At 39.8% G+C, this 22278-nt stretch overlaps 1 protein-coding gene across 16 annotated transcripts in view; it reads left to right on the plus strand.

The window, feature by feature from the left end:
• Positions 1-22278, plus strand: part of KIAA1217 (KIAA1217 ortholog) — a 316988-nt gene that overhangs the window by 222752 nt on the left and 71958 nt on the right. Inside the window, exon 1 of one of the 16 annotated variants that reach the window (XM_053654778.1) lies at positions 4890-5241. The exons of 13 other annotated variants lie outside the window; for them this stretch is intronic. The gene's annotated coding sequence lies outside the window, so the exon portion shown is untranslated. Of the gene's footprint in view, positions 1-4889; positions 5242-21080; positions 21278-21370; positions 21829-22278 lie in introns of those variants that run through there. 2 more of the 16 variants (XM_053654777.1, XM_053654776.1) reach the window with 2 other exon arrangements.

Below are 22278 nucleotides of genomic sequence, written 5' to 3' on the forward strand. Positions count from 1 at the left end.
ACGTACTATAGGACAATTGCCCAAATTACAGCAACAAGTTGCTGGCATCAATAAAGGGTAGTAGGAGGGGACACTACTATGTTCCTTGGTCTCTTCTGTATTGTGACAGCCAATTCCATGTGCATATCAGGTTTGAATCCCGATTGGAACAAACCAACTGTAAAAGAAAGACATGTTTGAAAGTGTTTAGAAAATTTGAACATGTGTTGGGAATCAGATGATGTTAAGGGTTCACTGTTAATTTTGTTGGGTATAATGATGGCTTAGTGGCTGTGTTTTTAAAAATGAGGCACAGTGAGGTATTCACAGGTCAAATGGCACAATTAATGGAATTTGCCTTAAAATACTCCAGCAAGCAAACCAAAAGAATGAAAATATGAAAACAAAATTGGTAAAAGCTAAATGATGGTAGTCTGTTATGTTATTGGTCAAAGCTATCAATTTATTGGTCAAAATTGGTCAAAGCTAAATGATGGTAGTCTGTTATGTTATTTTCTCTACTTTTTAATGAAAATTTCCATATGATGCCCTGGCTGTTGTGGCTCAGTGGACTGAGTGCTGGCCTTTGAACCAAAGGGTTGCTGGTTCAATTCCCTATTGAGGCGCATACTTGGGCTGCAGGTCCCCAGTAGGGGCTGTGTGAGAGGCAACCGCACATTCATGTTTCTCTCCCTCTCTCCCTCCCTCCATCTGTCTCTTAAAGTAAATAAATAAAATCTTTTTTAAAAAGAGAATTTCCATAATAAAATGTTAAAAAAGGTAAACATGTGCTTTTAGAATCCAAATCAAGGAATGCAGTTTCCCTAATGCTATGTCCAAAATAATCTTTTCTTTTTGGGGGGCATTTTTAATATTCTCTTGGTGTTATAATCATTCCAATGCATGTTCATCTCACTTCTAAGACTATAAGTTCTCCAAAGGCACACACATTCTCATGTTCCTCTTTGTCTCCCCCCCCAAAGCCAGTTGCAGTGTCTTACACATGGTGAGCGTAAACACTTGTTAAACACAGCACGTTGAGTGCTGTAATGATAGTGCTACAAATGCTGTATTATTCATTTTCTGTCATTAATGAGAACCCACTGTAAAAATATCTCCCTGTTCTCATCGCCAGAAATAGTTGTGCTTCTCCTGGTTTATTTTTGACATATGGACACTCTGAATCTTGTAAGTGATCATTTTCCCTCTTTGTATTGCTACTCCAAAGCTTAGAATTAAATTTGGGGCCCACCCACAGCCAGCACACAGGCATTCTGCAGCGTGTATTTTGTGTGTTGGCTTTGTTCCTGGCTTCTCTTTTTAATTTTCCTCCTCATGTTCTTTTTGTCATATGCTCCACTTTGGCTTTTTTTGTTGTTGTTGGCAAAATTGTAATAATTTATATGAACTCTACTAAATTTTTGTGGAATCAGTCAAGATACAAGTAATATCCCATACCATTGTTTTTGTGGATTTAAGATAATAGACTTTTTGGTGTCTCTATGGTAGGCAATGTGTTAAATGCTTTACATATTATTTAAATTGGGCAACAACCCCACAAGTGGGTATTCTGACTCCATTTTACAGATGCTACAGCTGAGGCAATGACATCTCTTCCAGACCACCACAGCTGGTAAATGTCAGATGTTGGATTAGACTCCCCCATTCTTTCCGACTTTTGGATTCAGTCCACAGTCTTTTTTCTTGATACTTCCATACAAGTTTTGCAAATTTTGATGCGATGCTCCTCATAAGATTTTAAAACACATAAAATATCCTTTTAAAATATTTGTTTTACTTCATAATTCTATCATGGCATCTTTTTATATTTGACTTTGTTTCATTCTGTTCTCTTCTGACAAGGTTAAAGATATCCCACACAAAAAAAGAGGTGGGAGAGAAAATCAAAGAAAAAGAAAAGAAGCAGGTACTCACTTTACAACATAATATAGCCTTTTTAATAGGATAGAATAGGTAGTGTTCTGGTTGAGAAGTGTTTTGGACATGAGGAGGGCAGGAGTGAATAAAATAATCCTGTAGAAATGGAAGAAAAAAGAATCCCATAGAAATGGAAGTTTCAGAAAACACTCATTCATTCAAAGTTCTCCTTGACCCAACCCACCATTATTTGAGTGAAGGCACATTATGTCACATAATGGCAGTAGTATTAACAACTAACATTCATAATATACTTACTCTGGACCAGGTACCATGATGAGCATTTTGAAAACTGAGCATTTTGATCATTTGATTTTTAAAACAACCCCTATGTGAAAGGAACTCTTATTATCTCCCTGTTTCAGATGTGGAAGTTGAGGACCAGGGAGGTTAGGCAACTTGCTTTTGTCAGAGTGAGGCTGGATTCAGAGCTAGGCAGGTCAGCTCCAGCACCGGCCTTCTTAGTCATGCCAGTGATCACTGCTGTCCTTCTCCACACCATTGTCTTCATCATCAGGGTCTGTGAGCGACCCATTTTTGAAGACCTAACTCAAAAAAGCCATTGTTTTCCTCCAAGCCTCAGTCACTGCTGTTTCTTCTCTGACTTCCACAGAACTTCAGGTGTCCACCCGCTCTCATAGCACACTCACCTTTTCCTGCCTGCCTTGTACTTACTGAAGTACACATCTGAAGTTCTTTTCTAAGCTCTACGCTTCCCAGGGGAAAGCTCCTGTGTTTCCCTTGGAAACATGTACTGCTCCCTTGGACCATGTACTGCCTTCAGAAAATTTTCACTAAATGTCTGGATGAAAAGGGAGCTCACTTCAGCACTTTTCCTATCACAAATTTCCGGTTAATGCCTTCTCTTACCAAGATCAGTACAAAAATTTATAAATGGAAATGTCTGAGGTTTACAACATATTTGCTAGTTTATCCCAGAAGTAGTTTCTGACCAAAATGAGAAATAAGAATGGCTGTCTAGCCTGACAAAATGTCCTATCAATATAATTGTATAGCAGCGAGTAGCCCTAAAGTTCAAGATGAGACTAACAGATTTGTCAGATTAAATTAAGTGATTACCAGAAGTGCACACGTATCTGCATTTTATTTCCAGGAGTTAAGTTTCCCTGTAGTAGAAAGGAAACAAATCTCCAAATAGCAAATTAAAAAGGACAGATCTTGTTTCACTGTATTTGTAATTCAGTAGGGCAAATCTTGCTTCTAGAATGAATTGGAAGGGCAGTCAGTATCTTAAATACCTCCAAACTTACAAAGTAGGACTGGTGATTTTAGAATAGTTGATCTGACTCCTTTATTGTAAAGTTTCACTGCTTCACTCACCCAACCACCATATGTTGTTGAACCACCTCACTGATTCAGGCTTTTGTGAAAGATTCTGAAGATGCGCAGTTGACCTTTGAACAATATGGTTTTGAACTATGTGGATCCAGTTAAATGCAGATTTTTTTCATTTATAGTGCAGTACTAATAATGTATTTTTTCTTCTTGTTGACTTTAAAATTTTTTTTAATTAAATTTATTGGAGTGGCATTGGTTAATAAAATTAACCAATACACAAGGTTTCAAGTGTATAATTATATAATACATCATCTGTATATTGTGTGTGTTTACCATCCAAAGTCAAAACTCTTTCTAGCACCATATATTTGACCTCCTTTACCTTTTGCTACCTCCCCCACACCCTCCTTTCCCTTTGTCTGTCTTGTTCATTCATTTGTTGGTTTCAGTTTTATGTCCCACATATAAGAGAAATCATATGGTTCTTGACATTTTCCGTCTGACTTATTTCACTTAGCATGATACTCTCAAGATCCATTTATGTTGTCACAAACGGCAGTATTTCACCTTTTCTTTTGGCTGAGTAGCATTCCATTATACAAAGGAGCTAAAAGCATTCAATGGAGAAAAGAAAGCCTCTTCAATAAGTGGTGCTGGGAAAATGCAAAGGAATTAAACTAGTTCCTTAGTTTATGGTGCTATTTGTCACCATATACAAAAATTAAATCAAAGTGGATCAAAGACCTAAATATAAGATTTGAAACAATAAACTACGTAGAAAACCGAGGTACTAAACTTGTGGGCCTTGGTCTCAGAGAGCATTTTTTGAATTTGACCTCAAAGTCAAGGGCAGTAAAAGCAAAAATAAATGAATGAGACAATATCAAACTTGTATATTTCTTAATAACATTTTGTTCTGTGCCTTTATTGTAAGAATGTAGTATATGATACCTATAACATACATAATATGTGTTAATCAACATTCATATCATCAGTAAGGCTTCTAGTCAACAGAGTATTAGCAGTGAAGTTTTGGGGGAGTGAAAAGTTAAATGCATATTTTTGACTGCAGAGTCAGAGACATTAACTCATGCTTTGTTCAAGAGTCAACTGTAATAGTCACCAAGTATGGTAACTGGCCTCCCAAATCTTACAGTCCAATAGAAGATTAGAAAGTCAATAATCAATAATGATGCAGACATCTGTAATATTCACATCAGTTCCAGGCTATGTGAAATCCTTGCTCTCATTCTGTTATTGGCTTGATTTAACACTGCAGAACTCACTTATGCATGATGGGTGTGATTATGTCCCTTTCATGCTGTCTTTCTGACAGAGAAAAAGATGTTTCTATTTGAATGGTAAGGAATTACTCTTACCGGGGTAACTACGCCAGCAAACACATTTAGATACGGTGGTGATCCAGGATGAGGTAGATATTTCTCCCTTGCTGCTTCTAGTTATACTTGATTTTTAAGAAGCAAGAAGGGGTAACATATGCACATCTGATAGGCAGATTCCAAGTGATACAAATCTCATCTTTCCTGCTGTGTGTCTGCTTGCTTTTCCTTGCACTTATTTTTCCTTTTTGTCATTGAGAGGTTATGACAACACGAGCCATATTGTATTTATAAACATCACGTGTTTCCTTGATATGGCTTGCAGTTTCTGCCAGACAGAACACATGGAAGAAACATTTCTCGTTAGCTCAGCATTGGTTTTAGTTATGCTGGTTTCCGGGACAGGAAAAATGCCTTCCTACTCAGATTTAACTTTCATAGAATAGAAACAAAACCTCTGAAGGTCCGTGAAATAGTTTTAACAAGGGTGGATACTGCTCCTTTAAACCACATATTTTGACTAAAAGCTTCCTTCTGGGGGAAAAAAAAAAACACCCCTCAAGCCTTGCATTCAGTCACCATAAAGACAAACAGAGCTTGAAGCTTTGGAGAGATGGGTGGTTTCAAGATCTCTGAAAGTCTAGGAAGTTTCTTCTAGAAGAGAAATGTTCGTGGAAGATGTAAGGTAAGAACTGTGCCTTTATAACAAAATATAATTTTCCAGTTTTTTTTGTCATGCTGTGGCACATTTACTTGAATTGATTCAGGCTTCCTGTATTCAAGTTGATTCAATGAGGAATTAAAATTTTAGGTTTTTATTTCAATTGTTCAGAAGCACACTTTTTTTTGTTATTGGCATTAGTCTTTTTTAAAAATCCATTTGAATTTCATTGGGCTGTCTTCAGTCTATAAATCTTATGGTCTATTTTCTGGTTAACTTTATAATGTAGAAAAGGATTTAAATTGTCAACACCATTTGTTAGTACAGATCTCATTGATATCTGCGTTTTGTGACAATTTTCAGTGTTTTCACAAAGATGCTCACTTGCATTTAGTTTCAGAGGCAAACGCAGAAAATGTGAAGGTGTAGTGGGGGTTGGTGTATGTCCTTTAACATTTAAGGGAGAATTTTTTTCTCTTTTCTTGTGAAAAATACTTTAAATTCTAAAATAAAAATAGACTGGTTATTATTTAGGCTATCGATTTAAGCTTTAAGATAACATTAAAAGACTTCTACAGTTTTACATAACAGATATCTCTTTTTTTTTTATCAGGTTTAATGATTGCCTGAAAAAAAGTCTTTGGCAGAAATTGCATTTATTTGAGAATAACTATTCCATCTTACTCTTATACTAGTTCAGTCACAATATTTTGCATTTCTTTCTTTTGAAAAAAATTCATAAGAACAATGTTGTACCAAATCAATGTTTCCTTTTAAAGGTACATGTGTGCATGGATCTGCTTGCCCATAACTGTGGATTTCTTTATCTCAGTTTACAGATGAGTTGATATGTATGATAAGTTGTTTTCCAATGTGGTCTAAATAATACATATTCTTTCATCGAGTCATCATAACAACCCTATGGCACAGGTACTGTCATACCCCATCTTAAGACTGGGAAACCGAGGCTAAGAGAGATTATTTACAAGATCACACACACTAGTAAGTAGCAAAGGTGTCATTCAAACCCAGGCTGACTGCCTCTACAATCATTTCAAGGTCCTACAATCTACAACCTTACCAGGAGCCAAAAGCTCTAAGTCTGGAGTCAGATAGAGATAAATTATCTTGAAAGCAATGATTATCAATAAATAAGTAATGCTTATTTGTCTTCAAGATAAATTATTTTGTACAATTTTGGATTTTTTAGATCTGTAGCATGCAAAACCTAGTATCAGACTGGTTGTTATGCAGGGATCTGATTACAACTTACTTGTATTGAAATGAAAACAGTGAACATCAGATAGTGTGGGGACAGCAGAAAGCCCTGTGGATAAAGGACTCTTTCTTCCTTAGCGCCTTCTTTACTTCATGTGCTATAACACTCATGAAATCTTGTCAGGGGACAAGGCAGGACTTGATTTGCAAGTAAGAAAGTGCCTTTGAGTGGAGACTGCCTACGTGTGCCTGCCGGCTGTCCTTTCAGGCTTGCAAAAGGCAGGCAGGAAGAATGTTAAAGAACATTGAAGGTGGAGGGTTCTGGGGTCAGGACAGCTAGCAGAGCCATCTCAGAGCAGGGGCTGTTGCTTTCCTCACCCTCTCCTGAAGACTGAGACATCCACTTAGCCGCAAAAATCTCCTGGTGATTCGTGATGCAAAGTAATGACTGCCAACAGCATCCAGAGGGGATAAGGCTGCTGGTCACAGCACTGCACTTGGGCTTAAAGAATCAAAGCAACTTTTTTTACAACCCCATTTCTGCATAAGATCTGGGGCCGGGCTAAACAACCAACACAATTGAAAGGTGACTGCAACAGGACCTTCCTCCTCCTTCGGCAGCTACTGGGGTGAACTCTCCTAAGAGCTCTGTGCCTTGCTAGAAAGTTCAGGAAAAGTTTATGCCATGCCCTCAGCCTTTTGATTTCCAAGCCACATCCCTTTTCCTGGCTCTTACAAATATAAATGTCAGCAGAAACTGCCTTTGGCTGGGATCACATGTCCTGGTATTTTCAGGTTGTACCCCTAGCCACCTACCTGCGTTTTCTCCCTGGGGTTTTGTTGTAGTCTCCTCTGTGAGCCCCCCTCAGGACAGCTTGAACTACAGGAGTTTGTTTCCAACTCTGTCGGCACAGGCTCCCTCAGGCCCAAGACCCTGCCCTGCAGAGGGCTTCCAGGTAACCATTCTTTTCCTCATGCTGCTTCTAAAGTTCCTCGGGTGAGCATGTGTCACTTTTATGTACATTTGGGTGAAAACACACGTTCATATTTTGAGGAGGAAAAAAGTGTTTTTAAGAGACATGTCGCCTCGTGGTAAGCCCTGCCCTCTCCCTTGGGGTCGATGGTCCCTTTGCTTGCGCGTGAATTGCATGAGTGACCCCATCTGCTCCTGAGGGTCTGGAGCTGGCTACTGTAGATTTGTGACTAGGAAATGTACCTGACCAGTGTCATTGATGTTCTCTCAAGAAACAGGCCTGGCTTATTTGGAATCAGGGTTTTAGAGGTGGCAAGGTCTTATGCCATCATCTCTTATAACCCTTCCCCCTGTCAGTGGCGACTCAAGAGGCCTCCCATGATTGTTGTGACTTTGTTAAGACTATAAAATAAACAAATGCCAAAAACAAGGCTGGGGCCCAGGCCCTCTGGCCCTTCACACCAGCCCTTTGTTCATTTCCAGAGCCTCTCTGTTTTTCTTCTCACCCTCTCCAGGTTTGTTTCTTGATTGATTTAGGCAAGCGTTGTGCGTGTGAGTTCTCAGCCATCCACTGTTGTAGTCGAATGTAGCCAGGGTTCATGTACCATCAAATGGCAGCACAACATCGTTGTGTGGCCAGAGCGCACTAATTAGAAATGCATGGGTCTGGACCAAAAATAAATGGATTGGGTTTTGTTTTGTTTTTTTATATTTTATTTTTGTTTACAAAAATTCTTTATTGTTGACACTATTACAGATGTCCCTCATTTGAACTAACCAGATTTATATTATTCAATATTTTATTAAAGGAGAATAAGCCATCAAGTCAACTGAAAAACAGCAGCTGCTTCAAATTATGAGATACTTTGAGTAAAACAATATTGGCTTAAAAGGGTGATACGGTGCTATGATGTTATTTTCAAAAGTCAGCCTCTTTGCTAAGGCAAATGGGTCCTATCATAACTCTATTTGAAACTTTAATGTTTTTCTATTCAAAGTACATTAAAAACTTTTTCACTTGCAGTCAGTGGTTTTAATTGGCACATAGAGAAACAGGTTTTTAAATTTTTAATAATTAGTGTTTTAATGAGTATTGGAAAGATAAGTACTACCAAGAACTTGAAAGTTATTATTATTGCTTTATCACAACTAAGTAAAAAGTCCATCTAAAAATGACTTAAAGAAAAGCATAATAGTACATTTAGTATGGCAGAAACAGTGACAATATCATGTTACTGAGTGAAGTATAGAAACCAAGGCTTATGACAAAGCCCAAGTAGGGTGTTCATGGAGGGAACAGAGAAAAACATTAAAGATCATACAGTTGAAAAAATGAACCATTTTCAGATGTTAGCGTCAAATCGAATTCTTGTTTAAGAGTTCTCAAGACCTTTGGCATCTTGTTATTTGGCACAAAAGAGGAGCTGTTAGCTCAATCATTTTCTGTGCAGATTTATTTACATAAGTCCTCTCCTGATGGAAGACATGAATACCCAGTATGTCATTTAAGCCAGGGGACCATTCTTATTGTTCAGGAAGCACTAACACACTCCTTATTTCTGAAATACAGGAAATTGTTTCACTCGGTTGATTGACACAAGTAGTTGATTTCTTTCTTTTTATTTTCTTCTTTCTGTGTGAACTCAAAGGTCATGCTTGCCCTTGTTCTGATTTAACTCTTTGAACCTATCTCTTTTCATTTGCTCTTGACATAGTAGGAAGAGCTGCCAGAGAAAAACCCAAACAGCAGTAAGAAATCGTAATAATGTCAATGATGAGGTGACTCGGAAATACCAGGGGCCTGATCTACAGGGCTTAAACTCCAGCACGTGGTTTTTTCTGAAACACACCTCTGAAGGGTGAGGTGTCCCAGTCAGGCTCCAAGGGCTGTATCTAAGATGAGTGTCTAGTGCTGCTGTTTTGGGGTATTTTTGTTCTTTTTTTCCTCACTTCCAAGAAGGAAGGCAACTGAATAGAACATTCTGTAGGTGGTTGACCCATTACTATAGGGACTGAGGGAACATTCTAGATGCATTTCCACAAAGTGGATGCCATTTTTGCTTGCTTTAAAAGCAAATCTAAAAATATATTTCCTAGCAGCTGTGTCACTGCAAAACAAAACACAACAAAACAAATCTGCTCCACTGCAGTGCAAACTACTCACTAGATGTCTCCAGGGTTCAGATCTTAATGCTTCAAAAATTTGTTGCAGATTTTACTGTATATATTTAGACCAAGGAGCCTATTAGCTTGAGATCTGGGAGAACCTCTGTATTCTCATGAAAATGAGAAACGTGCCACTGTTGGCAACCTAAGGCTGTAATTATGTTAATATGACCATTTTAAGACTGAAATATGTTGTTTTAAAATGTCTGTATTTTTATTATTTGTAACAATGATCTGAAGAAATTTAATGAAATGCTAATAAGTTTCTATTCAGTATTTCTTTGTGACCACAGCATAACAATGAGTCAGATGTGGTATTTTGATATTTTTAATTTTCGCAGAGAATTTTGATCTACAGAATTGTTCTCATATACATAATACATGTTAATACAAAAACTACCAAATATTTTTATTTTTTAAAGTAGATACAGTGAATAAATGTGCAAAGCTGTCTTAGCATATATGTTCAAAACAAAACACTTATACATTTCCATTAAATCACTATACATCACTACACACCCATACCCCAGAAAAAACCCAAAAATATTTTTAGCTATATCACAGACAAATGTTTTTTCTACCAAGAGCTAAAGCACTCAGATCATTATTTTTGATACAAATATGGGGCAGGACCAGAATGAACAATAGAGTTGTAATTCTGAGAGCATTCAAAAGCTTGTGTTTAGCTAATTGGTTCGGATTCTCCTCACCAGCCAAAACTTTTTAAATACTTCTTATTTTTTTCTTTACCTGAGAATGTAATTATTGATACTAGAAAGAAAGGAAGGGAGGGAGGGAGAGAGAGAGAACCCACAATCTTTTGTATGGGACAATACTTCAACCGAATGAGCTACCTGGCCAGAGCTAAGCAAAACTTTTCTCCACAAGTAAATGATGACACAGATTCTCTTTTCATTCCCAAAGAGAGGTTCTGGTGGATGATAAACTGGGAAGGGAAGGAAATGTGGATAATTATTCATCTCATAATTTTTATAAATAATTGATATTTGAACATACTTGTCATAACAGTATGAAGTGGATGGACAGTCTTTTATCTACCTGATCTAGGTTCACTATTGCCAATTCATTTGGGAGTGAGGATGAGTAAAAGCACCTTCCTGAATATGAGTCCATGACATATAATTGGTCTTTTTTCTCAAGAATGATGCTTTGAAATATTATACAGCATGGTGTTATTACACAGGCTATATTCAGAATCTTCATTCTTTCATGAGCTCTTATATCTCAAAAAGATAATGTGTCATTCTCTTCTTCCTCCTGTGACTATAATATTAAAGTGGATATTGTTCATTCTATTTGTTTTACTCTCACAGTTCATTGAGTAAGCCCATGAATGTTTGTTGGTGATTTTAATAACACATGTTGATCATACTTTTCTGCATATAAATTAATGTAAGAAAAATTTAGCTTATGTGATATTCACAGCACGAGAAGGGTAAGTATAGAATATCCCTAAACCAACTTAGCACCTGAACCAGAGCCTCAGAAAAGTTCAGTGTCAGGACCACAGTCACGGCCAAGAGACCACAGCCAGGAGATCCTCAGCAGAACCCACACCTTTCATTCATCATCCAGTGCTCATCCCACAACACCCTACTGCCTTCCTTGGGCACAAGGTGGGGAGGCATACTGAAGGGAGAGGACGATCAAACCCTTTTTAAAAATTGGAAACTACTTTGTGGACTTCAATACAGTGAAGGAGAACTTGAGAGCTGAGGGTCATTGGCATCAAGCCATTGCCTCCCTGCCCTAATTTTAAGAAACTTCTTTTGTCTGTTTATTGACCCCATATATCCCTGTCCCCTCTGGGAGAAATTGTGCCCCATTATTGCTTGTCAAAGAGGGGGAGAAAAGTAAAAGAAAGGATAATATAAAGAAGAAAAAAAGGCTGGAGGTTGGGTTGGACAGTGGAGGAAGATGAACTACTTTGGAGTCAGCCTGGAGCTTGTTTCTCTTTGCAGGGATTTGAAAGTCGTTGCTGCTGGTCATGAACTTTCACAGGTGGCTTCACAGGTTCCAAAGCATTTTCTTCTCATGCATCACTTCTTGTGTGACAGAGGATTCTTTCCTGTCAGGGACAGTGTTTGAGGGAAGCAACTAGACCGTGGCTGCCCCTGTGCTGAATGTGGGCATTTTCTCATATGGAGTGAGACTTATTTACATAGAGTCACTGAACCAGTAGCTGTCTTTTTTCTCATGAGCTCCTCCTCCCATTCAGGAATGCTCAAAGTCCTGGCAGTTTGTTATTAGGATGCAGGGACACAGATCTTGTCTCTGAAGAGGAGGCTCCTGGCAGTACGGGAACCTGTGGGGAAGCAGTGATTGGTTGATGGACACTGCATGGGAAGGCAGGGCTGGTGAGAAGCTTGCCAACCAGGCCTCAGGGTATGCATGACTCCCAAACTGGCTGTTTTTGAGGCTGTTATTTACCCAAATAAGGAGAAGCAGTGATTTTGCTGACCAGCTCAGATTTCTGAGCTGAGACTTGTCCGCTGGCTGGCTGGCTGGCTGACTTGATATTTGAACTGATAACACAGAGGTATTTCTTTGAAATGGAGCATTATTGTGGGACTAGGAAGGCAGTTTCTCCCAAATTTGTAGATAACAGTAATATGGTATGGTCTGCTCTACTTCTCTTGTACCTCCTGCAGCATTCAATATGGGTGACTCTGGTCAGATATTTCTGGACCTGATTATAGACAGAAATAATATTGGTCTTATTATTCCCCTCCTTTGAAGAGTGCTCAAGAAAGGTCAGGCCTCTATTCTGACTTCTTAACACTAGAGTGCAAGAGTGTTCTGCCCTTCATAGATCCCTGCCCTGTCCCTTGACTTTGGGTAAGATATTTGAAGCCTCTATGCCCCAGTTCCTTCATCTGTAAAATGTGAATTATAATATTTACCAGGTGGGAACGAGCTGGGAATTAAATGAGGAAATTCTGGAAAGCATTTGGCAAACAGGAAGTATCCAAAAATATGAGTTTCCCTTCCCTCTTTCCATCTTCTAGCAAGTTTTGTTGCAAATATGTACAAATAAAGAAATTATAGGTAATTATGATTACCATCCAAAGTTTAGTAAGGTCGGCTTTCTAAAGTAGGATTTAACTAGGCCCACAGTTGAATGGAGATTTTGATGTGAGCTTCTCCCTTCCCTCAAATCCTTAGAGAAGTGATTCTCAAAGTGTGGTTCCTGGACCATCAGGTCAGCACAACCTGGGGGCTTATATAGAAATACAGATTCCTGGGCCCCACCTAGACCTGCTAAATCAGACATTGGAGGTGGAGCCCATTGCTCTGTGTTTGAGCAAACCCTCCTGATGTATGCTCAAGTTAGAGAACCACTGCCCCAGAGTAGCTTAGTGATTGGGTCAGAGGTCACCCCATTGCCCCAAGGTGCTTGGCACTTCCCACTTCTCGTCTCTGACAGAGCCTTGTTCCCTGCCTTGAATGCCTAAGAGAGGAAACTCTTTCTTACCTATTGAAATTCTCCTCATTATGTACAGATTCACTTGAATCTCACCTCTTCAGAAAAGTGTTCCTCAACTCTTCTGGCCAGAAGAATATTACTCTGCTATAGATTCCACAAGTGTTTGACTATGGCATTCATTTGTTAATTGCCAAAGTATCCTTGCTTTGTCTTATTTTGAATATTCATGTATATGCCTCATTTTTTTTTTTATATTTTATTATTTATTTATCTTTAGAGGGGAAGTGGGGGAAGGAGAGAGGGAGAGAAACATCAATGTATGGTTGCCTTTTGTGCATCCCCTGCTGGGAACTGGCCTGCAGGGAACCGGCCTGCAACCCAGGCATGTGCCCTGACTGGGAATCGAACCGCGATCGTGTGGTTCGCAGGCCCGCGCTCAATCCACTGAGCTACACCAGCCAGGGCTGCCTCATTTTTTTATTACTAGAATGTTAGTTTGTCAAAGGTTGGAATTACGTCTTACAGATTGTTTTTGTCATCAGCCTAACTCTGGGCTTTGCATGTATAGTGGCTACTCAATAAGTATTCTGTGACCCCACAGAATGTTATAGTTGGAATGGGCCTCAGAGACAGTCTAGATCAGACTTCTTGTTTATAGTTGAAAACCTGATGGTAACCTGATGTTGACCAGAGTGCAGGTTCCATGATTCCCTGTTTAGTGTTTGTCCCACTTCATGATGCTGCATTGACTGCAAACAGACACCTTGAATGGGGGCATCGGAGCCACTCATCTGATCCAGACTAGCAGGTATCCTTGTGCTTTCTGCCACAGACTCCAACAAAACTCAAGGGGAACAAATGGATTTTCAAAAGTATATTTATTTAATTCATAAACATGGAACCCTTTAAATACTTTTATAACTAATGAAAACTGGGAAAGTTCATGACCTTATATAATTATAGAACAAATGATATCTATTCTCAATCTTATACAACTCTTCCCAGTTCACTAATTCAATACATCTGGGATACCCATGGAACTTCTTTTGGCTTCAAAACTTGCTGTAAAGAGGAAAGTGAGTGTCTCTTCTGAACCCAGGAAGACTTGGCACAAGAACTGTTTTGATCTGGATCTCCATCATTGTTTTTTCATGCTTATTTTGAAGGAAAATGGAACTGGGTGGATTTGTTGAATTATTGTCCTTCACTGATATCCTCTGGAGCTCTTCCCTCACACAACCCTTCCTTTTCTTGACACATCGGCTAATTTGTTCAGCCAAGGATCAAAATAATGGCACAACTGAAAAATCTTTCATCAGAAACCATCCATAAAATTTCATTTAAAATGGGTTCTGCCAACGGAGCTTACTATGTGTTGCGTGTGTGTTCTATTACTTGGTATTAGAACTGGCACATATCCTACTGCCACTGATATAAAAACAGAGCAGAATGCAGGCAATGGGGTGATTGCAATAGAAGGGCCATTATTTTAACCCAGGCCCACAGAGTTGTTTTTTTGAAAGGCTCTGAGGAGAGGAGGAGGAGATGTGCAGAAAAGACAAGGAGCCAACCTGAAGGGGTTAAACCTACTGGAAATCCTTGGTGTTTAGAAGCTGAGGCTGCTTAAAGCATGAGCAAGGGTTTGATGAGACGATCCAAGGGAAGTCTTGAGATCTGAGTGGCTGCATTGTGAGAGGACAGTGACAGGCCATGAGTAAAGGACCATTTGTTTTCCACCTTGGCATCTACCATTCATCAATGTTTACTACCATATTCTGCAACAGTCTCTGAAGAAATATCTACGTTTCTAAGTAGTTGTAGATCATAAAATTATATAGATCATCATCAAATTATTATTTAACTTTAGATATGCTGAGGATATATCATCAACCTACTACATATTTTTAAAGTCTTACATTGTGATGATTATCCTAAAGCTAAATAATTTTATATCAACTTTTTATTTTGATTTCTTAAATTATATTTTATTGCTTATGCTATTACAGTTGTCCTAATTTCTCTCCCTTTTACACTCTCCACCCAACTCTCCTCCACTCCCTCAGGCAATACTTACACTGATGTCCATTTTCATGGGTCACGCATGTATGTTCTTTGGCTACTCTATTCCCTATGCTGAACTTTACATCCTCATGACTATTCTGTAACTACCAATATGTACTTCTTAATCCCTTCACCTTTTTGCCCATTCCCCTGACCCTCTACCATCTGGCAACCATCAAAATGTTCTTTGTATTATGATTCTGTTTCTGTTCTGCTTGTTTGTTTAGTTAGGTTCAATTGTTGATAGACATGTATTTATTGCCATTTTATTGTTCATATTTTTTATCTTCTTTTTCTTACATAAATCCCTTTGACATTTCATATAGTACTGATTTCATGAGGATGAACTCTAGCTTTTTCTTGTTTGGGAAGCTCTTTATCTGTCCTTCAATTCTAAAGAATAGCTTTGCTGGGTTCTCTTGGTTGTAGGTCCTTTCTTTTCGTGACTTTGAATACTTCTTTCCAATCCTTTCTAGTCTGCAAAGTTTCTTTTGAGAAATCAGTTGACAGTCTTATGGGGATTCCCTTGAAGGTAATTAACTGCTTTTCTCTTGGTGCTTTAGGATTTTCTCCTTGTCTTTAACCTTTGGCATATTAATTATTATGTGTCTTGGTGTGGGCCTCTTTGCATCCATATTATTTGGGACTTTCTGTTTATTTCCTGGACTCATATATTTATTTCCTTCATCAAGTTAGGGAAGTTTTCTGTCATTATTTTTTCAAATAAGTTTCCAATTTCTTGTTGTCTCTCTTCTCCTTCTGGCACCCCCATGATATAAATGTTGGTGTGCTTGAAGTTGTCCCAGAGGCTCCTTACACTATCCTTATTTGTTGTTATTCTTTTTTCTCCTTGCTGTTCTGATTACTTTTTTTTTCTTGCTTTCTTATATTCCAAATTGCTGATTTGATTCTTGGCTCCAGTTCTCAGTTAGTTCATTGAGCATCATAACCAGTGTTTTGAACTCTGCACCTAGTGCATTTCTTGTCTCCATTTTGTTTGGTTCTTTTTTTGGAGTTTTGTTCTGTTCTTTCATTTGGGCCTTGTTTCTTTGCCTCTTCATTTTAGCATCCTCCTCATGTTTATATCTTTGTATTAGGTAGAGCTGCTACTACATCTCCCAGACTTGGTAGAGTGACCTAATATAGGAAGTGTCTTGCGGGGTCCAGTGGCACAGCCCTCACCTATTGTCCAAGCCGGGTACTCAAGATGCACCCACCATGTGGGCTATGTACACCCTCCTGTTGTAGTTGAGATTTGATTGCTGTTTGCATGTCCAAGGATAGCTACTGACTCTATTCTGTCCGGGGTCACACAGCATAAACTAAACCAAAAAGTGATCTGCAGATGGCTGCTACTTATGCTAGGCTTGGAGGTGACTATGCGAGGCCAAGCTGTGAACCAGGGCCAGCTGCTGCTAGTGCTGGGCCTGAGGCAACGTAGAGAGGAGTATTGGGCTCGCTGAAGCCAGATACTGCTTGTTTGAGAGAATTTAGGAAAATCTGAAGCAAGGGCCAAGACAAGCTATTTGCACGGAAAAGCCCCTGGAAACAGCTTGAACAGGTCTGAAAGTTGGGTGGGGCAGGACTTCAGGGAATCACCAGAGTCAGGGGAACAGTGTGAGCCAGGGTGGTAGAGTCTTAGGTATGGCAACTACCCGCTGGCTCTGTGGCTCTGGTCAGGTGAGGGCTCGTAAGAGGAAGTGTCCTCTGCCAGTACTTTTGTTCCCCAGCTCTTGCCCCGATGTTGGCCAATTCAGTTCCCCCCAGGATGTCCCTGGTGCCTTTCAATCTGCTGCTTCTGTGCTGGAGATCAGAGGGAGTGAGTCTGAATAAGTCTGTGTATGGGTGGGCTCTTTAAGAGTAACTGCCTGAGATTCTAGCAGTTTTTGTCTCAGACAGACTCAGTCCCAACTGGTTTTTACAACCAGAGGTTATGGGGACTGATCCTCCTGGCACTGGAAACCTGGGCTGGAGGGGGTCTTGTGCTGGGTTGAGACCCCTCATTCCTGAGATACCCCTCCTGATTTTTATCCATCACACATGGGTGTGGAACCAGCCTGTTTCACATCTCCGACCCCTCCCTTCCTCCCAGTCTCAGTGTGGTTTCTTCTTTAATTCTCTAGTTGTTGGACTTCCATTCAGCTTGATTTCTGATGATTCTGAATGATGGTTATTCTATAGTTTAGTTGTGATTTTGATGTGGTTGTGCAAGGAGGCAAACCATGTTTACCTACACCATCATCCTGACTGGGAGTTTCAACTTTTTCCTTATAATCAACCTGATCACTTTCCCTAATAATGCCAGGTAAGAAGGACAGTGGGCACTGTTACAGAGATGTAATGGCTCTGTAGTGGTTCAGCATCTCTGAGAGGTGTAGTCCCAGGAATGTCACCCCGTAGCAGGACTGCGATCATAATGATGACAAGTGTTAACAGATAAAGCCCAGATATTTTATCCCACAAGTAATTTGGTGTCTGTAACTAATAAAAACATCTATGTGTATATATACATACTTACATGTATCACTAGTGATGAAATATTTATATAGTGATAATTACTAATATATAAGTATATGTAAGTATAATATATAACCATATGTATATTAGTTAAATAGAATATATAATTAATAATGTAACTAATATAGGTAATTTTGAGGCAAGATGATTAAACCTACTGGTATGTCAAGAAAGTACCTAGGTAATTAGATCCTAAGCTCACAGTGTCCCAGTTATTCTTTCCTTTGCCATGAAAACCTCAACCTGTGAGTGAAGTGAATGAGGTGCTTCTCTCACAGAGTTCACCATGCTGCACACAGAAGTGCCAAACTCAGATAAACCCTCAGTGATCCCAGTAGGGAGGACTAGGGGACACGATTCAGAGCAGCTCCCACTGTCCTGGAGGACGTGTTTAAACACAAAAGGAGCAGTGACACTGTGGCCTGGCTGGAGATGGCGTTCTCACTGCCTCACTCCTTAGTGGTGATAGGATCTTAAGCAACGTTCTCACCTCCTAACGTGTCCATTTCCTACCCATTTAGGTGGGGGCAGTAAACCTAAACTTCGCATTTCTGAGGCCCATGAAATGAAATCACAATTGAAAGTGCTGTGCAAGCTGTAAACTGCTGAATGTTATTGTTTGTGTGTGTTTGTGTGTGTGTGTTGAGGGGAACAAATAAGTCCTTTGTATTGTAGAATAAGAAATGTTATAAATAAATAAGCAATATGTTATATATTGCAGAATGAATGTTGACAAGTTAAATAGGAGTTTAGAGAACTGTCATAAAAAGAAAAATACAGTCTAAGGAACTGAAAGTTATGTTTGAGTGAAAGAGATGAACTGCTACTAGCAACAAGTCTAGAACACCAAAAGGGACTCCCATTTAAAAGAACAGTGTCCATCCGGGAAATGGGTGATGTGCAGAGACGGGGATAACTCATGAGAAAGCTATTTTCACCATCTGTTGCAAGTGGTGGAAAGAAGATATCATTTTACAAACTGCAACTATTTTAGGTACAAAAGAAGGTTGTCCTTGGCCTGGAAAATGCAAGAGTATCCCAACAGAAGATTGAGTCTCAGTGCAAGAACAATTTTCTTTTGTCCTACAGTCACTGGTTGTGGAAGTTAAGTGATTTACTTAACGTTACTTCTTTACTGTGTTCCAGACTGAAATCTTTAATCACAATTGGACAAAATACTAAGTAAGTCAGATCTGGTACTGGAAGGCCCAGCAGAGTCCCCTGTGTCAAAATATTTGTGCAAATAATGATTACCTTAAATATAGCCACAAGCTAACCATTGACAGGACCATCTCTTTCCCAAGAATTAAATAATTTTGGCAACAGTCTGTTTCTTATCTGGGCAACAGTCCATTTATGATCATACGAAATATTAATAAATTTGCTAAGACCTTACAAATGACCATCTTTCCAATTTTATTGGTGTAAACAAGATGAACTTGAAAAATTTTTAACATCATGATCAGTTCCCATCACAATATCATTTTCATGTTGATAAGCATGTTTTAGATTTTCTTTTAGCATATGTGATTTTGTTGAAGCTAATAAAGAAATGAATAATAAGAAGAGGGAAATAGAAATAAATTTCTTGAGATTCTCAACCTTACCAGAGCATAAAAAGTATTTCCTGTTGAGGTAATGCTGAATTTTCTGGCATGTTCTTGCTTAATAGTAACTCAAAAGACATGCATTGCTTCCACTTCACTAAAGGGCCAGTCAGTGAGTTAAAGGAAGAGGGAGAATGAAGAGTAGGACTGTCTACCTGGCTGGGAAGAGCAGGTTCACAGAGGCTTCAGCATCCAAGGATGGTTCTACTGAGGAGGGTCTGGCGACATCAGGAAGCCAGAGCATAGGGTGTTAGCGGTGGAGTTGTGGTGACCTAGCCCAAAGAACCCCTCCTCTGGAGAGCAGTCACCACTTAGCTGGAGCCAAGGTCTGCATGGCACCAGGATAGTGTTCAGGAAATCAGCTTACCTGTTCCCCAATATCCACTTAGGATATTGACTGTCTCCTCTTTCTGTTGGGTGAGCTGCACGCTTCGTATTAGAGGGCATTGAACTCATCTGGATTCACCATAGAATTAGCAGGCATTCAAACTCTGACAGTGAATTACTGCTCTGGTAATGATGGAGCTGCATGTACTCTGCAGACAGTACTCGGGATCATTTTGAAAGTAAAAAGAAATGGTTCTGAACCTAACAGGAAGGAAGAGAGGGAGAGGTGAACCAGATCTTCTCTCACCTGCACCTTCTGCTTACCTGGTATCAGGGTCAACAGAAGCCACCTCTTTCTAAAAGAGCTGACATGATGAATATGTTGAGTGTGGCATGATGCACTCAGCCAAACAGAGGTGAGCTGAGAGCTTCTGTTTCCCTGGGAAGGGGACACGACCCAGACACTTCACATCTGTTCCCTCTAACAAGCAGCCCTGCGCAGATAAACAATGGGAAAATTGGTACAAGAGTCTGATGGTTTGTGCCAAAATCAGGGTGTTTAGGGATGCGACGGGGTGGAATCATGGCCTACTCAGACATGGGAGAGCAGCCCCTGCCTCCACCTTCCTGGAAAGCTCACGTCGGACTGAAGAACCAAAACCTGCCAAATGTACACCAGATGCATCTGGGGCTGATGGTGTGCGCTTCCCATACTCTGGTGAGAAATAACGAACTCCAGCTGATTAAGATTAAAAACCGAAACACGGGTTTTCATATTCCTTCTTCTCTTGTCTGACCTCTAACAACCACTTCATCCAAATATTGTTTCTAATGAGACATCTTAGGAGGGTGGCGATGTCATGTGCTCTGTTTTCTCCCTCCCTTAATAACCACAAAGCGTCTCGATGGCAGTAAACAGTTTTTTAGAGAAAACCTGCACTGCTGACTGAAATTGAACATGAGAGACGTCATGAAATGCTTTTGGTCAGCAACAACAACCTCTAAAAGCCTTAAATGTCTGAAAAATGTGCAGGCTGCCCGGAGCGTGGTCACAGGATGTTGCCTGAGGCTGGGGAGGCCTCCAGCCCAGCACTGGGTGACTACTTTTTTGCCAGATTGCCCCTCAGATAGCTTTCCCTTCCACTCAGGCCCTGAGGACTCGGAAAGCATGGCTGACTGACACAGTCTACCTGTGGGCTACGGAAATGCCTCTTTTCCTGTTAGCAGTGTGTTTTTAACTGTCATCTGCAGAGCACGGCACAAGCCCCTTCTTGTTGGGAACACACTCATCCCTGTGCCCATTCACCTGGAAGATGACAGCTGCCTTGGCAGCGGCTGCCCACAGCAGTCTCTGAAGACTGCCCTGGCATTCTCCCCCATCTTGCAGAGGGCGGGTCAGAAAGGTTCTGGTTTCCTTTCTCAAATTTCCTCTGTGCTTAAGTGTTTGGCCGCCACCATCTATCTTCTCCTCTCCTTTCAGGTGTGTTTTCCAGAATGATTGCAGTTGCCTGCCCAGCACTGTGTAAGACTGATTAATGGCTGCTACCCAAAGTTCAGCTTGGTAAAACCAGTCTGGTTAATGAGTAGACAGACAGCCTCCTCCCTCAGTTTTTCCCTCCGGTGTTATAAACCAGGGGAATTGGCTCACATTTCCTTCCGCAGCCAAACCAGAGACTTCCAAAGTCTGGCAGCAGACCAGGTGTGGGGTGCTGGTAGCACCCTCTCTCCACAGAGTACTGACCTGTGAGTTGGTCCTCAGGGTAATTAACATGTTGAGTTTTCTGATGGTTTCTGTTGTTGGTGGCTGGTTGTTTGCTGGTTTTAATGATCCTGTTTGCCTTAGTTAAATCTATTTTGTAATGTTTCCTTCATTGTTATCCCATTTACCTAGGTCTTTCAGAGTTTGTTCATTGGTGTGTGTTTTCCATGTAAGCAATTGTTGAAGGACTGAGTCACCCGTGCAGTAGCCCGTGGTTGGATGTGGGCTGAGGTTATTTAGTGACTAATTTTCAAGGGGAGGAGAAATTGGCTTATCACAGGGAGGACGGCGTTTTATCCATGCCCGTGGCGGCTTTTTTTAGACGACTGAGCACAACAAGATGGTCTTTACTGGTTACAGACACTCAAGCTGGGGGACATTTCTTTGTGATTTTTTTTCTCTGAAAACTCTAAAATATTCAAGTGTGGAACTAAGGATTTAGATGAAGCAGCAAACAAAGGAATCGTGTAATTGGGAGCTGAGCCAATGTGATTTCTCACGGCGTTAGTTACGCAGGTGATTTCCTTAAGAGAAAGTAAGTGGCTTTAATTCTTTGTGGGTGGGAGTCTCATTAGAATCCTCTTCAGTTTTGTCCAGTTACTTCATTGTGTAGTCTGATAGAATAGGATGTTTATAAATTCTAGACTTGAAAGGGTGGGGTTTGAAATAAAATAAAGTGTACATAATATTTCCTTTCTGCAAACAATATATGTATTTTAAATATTCCACAAAAGACGTAATTACATAAGACTGTTTCCAAGAATGATTTAAGATAAACATTTTTTATACTGGATTTTTTTTTTCAGAAACAATTTTATGATGTTTCCTCCTTTTATCCTATATCCTATTTTATCCTATATTCAAGAAACCTCTCAGTGAGTAATAGTTGCTTTAACTTACAATGTTTGGGGGAAGTAAAATATCAATAGGTATATGTTAGGATTTCTAACTCAAACTTTGGGCAATTCATTTGAAACTACCCCAG

Source organism: Artibeus jamaicensis, unplaced genomic scaffold (assembly GCF_021234435.1).
Source record: "Artibeus jamaicensis isolate MK-2021 breed Jamaican fruit bat unplaced genomic scaffold, CSHL_Jam_final contig_867, whole genome shotgun sequence".
Classification (NCBI taxonomy): domain Eukaryota; kingdom Metazoa; phylum Chordata; class Mammalia; order Chiroptera; family Phyllostomidae; genus Artibeus; species Artibeus jamaicensis.